Source organism: Dendrobium catenatum, unplaced genomic scaffold (assembly GCF_001605985.2).
Source record: "Dendrobium catenatum unplaced genomic scaffold, ASM160598v2 fragScaff_scaffold_1704, whole genome shotgun sequence".
Lineage (NCBI taxonomy): Eukaryota > Viridiplantae > Streptophyta > Magnoliopsida > Asparagales > Orchidaceae > Dendrobium > Dendrobium catenatum.
Window position 1 is genome coordinate 228,609 of NW_021320166.1, and position 4,495 is coordinate 233,103.

A 4,495-nucleotide genomic window follows, 5' to 3' on the forward strand; every position below is an offset into this window, starting at 1 on the left:
GTAGATTAGTAAATCCTTTTCCTGATATTAGATGCTTTCATGTGGCGTGCTAGGATACATTTCACACACTTGCACTATTTACTATAGTACACATTGGATATGGAGACCCAAATTACATGATTCACAGTATAATATACATGCATTGCATTCTCCATTTCATAAGAAGGGATCCAAACCTATTTGGGTTCCTAAATCTGACAGTTAATGATTTTTTTAGGTGTGCTCTCACCAAAGACCTTGTGAGAGCATATGATATTTGGACAGCAAAGGCTCACTGCTCTTAATTGCACTATCTTACTACATAAAAAATATTGATTTGCATATTTACTATTCCATAGTTTGTTGTTATTTCCTATTCTTTTCATTTTTAATTTTTAGTAATGATTATTATTTTCTTTTACTCTATAATGTTTCATCTCTGATGTTTTTACTTTGGTTTTCCTTTTTGTCATAGCTGAAATAATATTTTGCCTTATTTTTATTTTTGGAAATTTGTAGTCAATTATTTAACATTTCTAAATTAGTTAAAGGGTGAAACACCATTGATTGTTTCCCTTCCTCTAACCTCTTTTAGTGGTGTAATTTTCTTTTCTAAATAAAAGTCTATAAACTAGGAACTAGACTTTGCGATTGAGATCTTTTCTATCTTGCTACAGTAATCTATCTTATATTTATAATGTTCTAAGTCTTTATATTACTTCAAGATTTCTCATCATCTTGTCATTACATTTATCATATGATTTTGATTCAATTTTATGGTTTGTTCTTCCATATATTAGAGAGCGAGTTTTTTTCTCTAATATCTAGAAGATATACTCATAACTGAGAGTATGTAAGAGTTTTGAAAAGGGATCTAGCATGAAAAAAAAGTAGCTAATAATGCCAAATCAAAAGAAGCGCAATGACACCAAATTGAGAAATATATACAAAGTGTATCAAAAAATTAAAAGATGTGCAAAGTGCATCATTCAATTGATAAGAGGCATAAAATGAGCCCATAAAAAAGTAAGTTATCTTCTCTTTCAAACTTTTAAAAGTTAGAAGAATTCATGGGTCACTTGATATTTTTAAAGGCTAGATTTCGAATTTTGTGATTATGACAAATTACTTTCATACATTATTCTATAAGATATTTTTTTGAAACCAAGTCTTGAATGGATCTATTTTTCTTATCCAATTAGTTTTTTTGAGCTAGGTCTTTTAATTTCAAAAGATGATTTTGTCCTAAGAGAAGTCTGAGCTAGAGTTAATAGGATCGAATATTCTACCATTTTTAGATTTTGACGATGTTAACTCATTGGACTTACAAGTCTCTAAAATCAATCAAATGGAGATTGTGTCATAATCATGCTTGGATTAAAAAAAAATTGCTCTCATTCTTCGTTTTCTTCTTTATTCTTTATTGATTTTTTTCTCCTCCTTTTTTGTGATGTCAAAAAAGGGAGTAGTGTTTGAAGTTGTTTTCATTTTATTTTTGATTGTTTAATTGTTTGTCATCATAAAAAAGGTGAAGATTGCTGCGAATCTATTTTCAAAGAATATAATTTTGATGATAGCAAATGCTTCTATTTCTCTACGATTGCATTGCCTACTAATATTTCAGGTCGACAAGATCAAACTGCAATTTGAACCAGCTCAAGATTAGATAGACTAGGTCTAAGTCAGTTTGTAATCTTTTAACTTTTTTGAGTTAATTGTAAATGATGTGGTTCCTGATACTAAGTAACCTTGCACACACACACTTGGGTAAAATTTTTGACTATTTTAGAGTTTTATGTTTTTGATCACATCATCCAGAATGATCCAAAAATTGGCCTGAATGATTAGTTAAAAATAGAAACCCTAATTAGGGCATCCTGGTTAAGGCAGCCATCATTAAGCGTATCAACTTGGATGATAGTCGTATCGGCCAGGATGATAGGCTCAAATAAAAAAGAATCAGCCTCCAGATCTTTTTAGATATTGTTTATTTTTTGACATCGTCCTAGATGATGCAATATAATTATACTTCAATTTATATTATAATTAAGGAAATTAATTAAGATTTGATTGCTCGATCATATCATCCTAGACGATCTTAAGATAAGCCAGTACAATCAGTTAAAAAACCTTAGTTATTCCTGGATGATCAAATATCGACCAACTCTTATTCAGGGTGATGCTCGAGATGATATGTACGAATTTGAACTAATCGTCCGGGACGATCATGAGATCAGCCTAGAAGATCAAGCTATTTTTCCATCATCCATACATCCATTCAGTGAGATGGTCTGGATAATATTCAATAATTTGTACTAATTGTACAGGACGATATCCTATCGGCCTGGAAGATATGAACAATAACCATCTTATCATCCCAAATTGTCTTGGCTGGTTGAGCTAATTTTGTACTGTTCATACAGGATGATAAAGTCAGTTTATTTCAATTAAGAACTATTCTGAAGCTCTTCTATTTAAGACCTATTGTTCCTCCCAAGAGAGTATCTTTTGCTGCTATCCTGACTTGAGAGAGCCAAGAGGAGAGGGAGAGAAAGGGAGAGAGAGAGAGAGGATCTTGTGAGGGGATTTTGTGAGGGGTTTCACAAAGGTTGCTCCAAGCAAGGATCCATCGTTGTCTTCTCCGATCGTAATCCCTAGTCCCTTAGGGGTTCTAGAGAGGTCTACTTTAGCATATGATCAAGGTTCTCTGCCTACTTCAGGAGGAAACAAAAGGAGTTGGATTCTCTGCCTGCTTTTGGAGGAAGTGAAAGGAGTTAGGTTCTTTACCTCACCTGGGTTAGTGGAAAGGAGGTTTGTACATGCTTCTCTGCCTTGTTGTGGGGCAAAAGGAGAGACACTGAGTTTAGTGCAATACACGAAGGGTGCCTCCAGGGAGTAGACGTAGGCCGAGTTGACCGAACCACTATAAATTTTTGTGCTCTTTATTACAGCTTCCGTAATTTGAAAGTTCATTAGGGATGTTAGGCCCTAGAGAACTGGCCCAAAGCTAACCAAGAGGGGGGTGAATTGGTATTTTAAAATTTCCTCAAACACAAAGAACAAAAATCAAAGTCACCATAAAAACAAGTGCAAAAGAAGAAAAAAAGAAGACAAGGATTTATAGTGGTTCGGTCAACACGACCTACGTTCACTCCCCGGAGGCATCCTCCAAGTATTGCACTACAAAGTGACTCTCCTTTAGCCCTCATAGCTAAGCGGAGAAGCCCTTATAAAGAACCTCCTTTTTGCCTCTCCCAGCTAGGCAGAGAACCTCTCTCCTTTTGCTTCCTCCTGAAGCAGGCAGAGAACCTCGATCGCTTGCTGAAACTTACCTCTCCCAACCCTTCCAAGGACAAGAAACTCTAGTGGAAGAAGTGTTGTGGATCTATGGTTTATGATTTTGATGATAGCAAACATTCCTTATTTCTCTACGATTGCCTTATGTGCTAACGTTTCAGGTCCACACGATTAAGACTGTAATTTGGAACTAGCTCAAGATTGGGTAGACTAGGTCTGTGTCATTTTATAATCTTTTTCCTTTCTTGAGTCTGTTGTATTTGGTATAACATTTGATGATTTGTAACTTGGAAGATTTTCTATTGTGCCCTAAAAGATTTCTATTTTTGGTAACATCGTTCGGGATGATATTTATATCGTCCTGGACGATCTGACAAAAGTAAAAACCCTAATTAGAGCATCCTCATTAAAGCAGTCGTCTTTATGCAAAAACACATCGTCCTGGACGATTTTGTATAGGCCAGGACGATTGCCTCAATTCAGTAAGAATCTACCGCCATATCTACTTAGGAAATACTTATTTTTGGATATCGTCCCGGTATATCATCCTGGACTATAAAATATCATCCCGGAATATCCAGAGCAATATTTCCAAAATTTCTCAGGCAATTTACGAAAGCAATTAATGGGGATTTCGTCCAGGTCGATCGCAAGATCGTCTGGGATGATTAGACATCGTCCAGCTTCATTTCAGGGCGATATTCAAAATGATTTTCCTCATATTTGAACTAATCGGCCAGAATGATATGCCTATCGTCCTGGACGATAATGTCGGCAACTTGCATTAATGAGCTCATTTTTAGCTCTTCTATTTAAGCTATGACAAGGCACTTTGTAAGTGTCTTTGGCAGCCATTGTAGCTTCGTTCTTGTGGGGGAAACTTAAAGAGAGAGCTTGAAAGGGAGAGAGGAAAGGGTGGAGTTTGAGAGGGAGAAGATCCAGTCAGGGGGGAACTCAAGGGAGTGTGGAGGGGATTCCACACGGTTGCTCTAGCGAATTCGCACCTTAGTACCATCAGATTCAAGGCTTGTCTCGAGGTAAGTTCACCAAAGAAGAAGATCTCCTTGGTGTCAAAGGACCCGGCAACTCCGCCGCATCGGGGATGGTGGAAGTTATTTTGTAAGGGCTTCTCCGCCTAGCTGTGGGGGCTAAAGGAGAGACACTTGTTTTAGTGCAATACTTGGAGGGCGCCTCCAAGGAACCACTATAAATCCCTTCA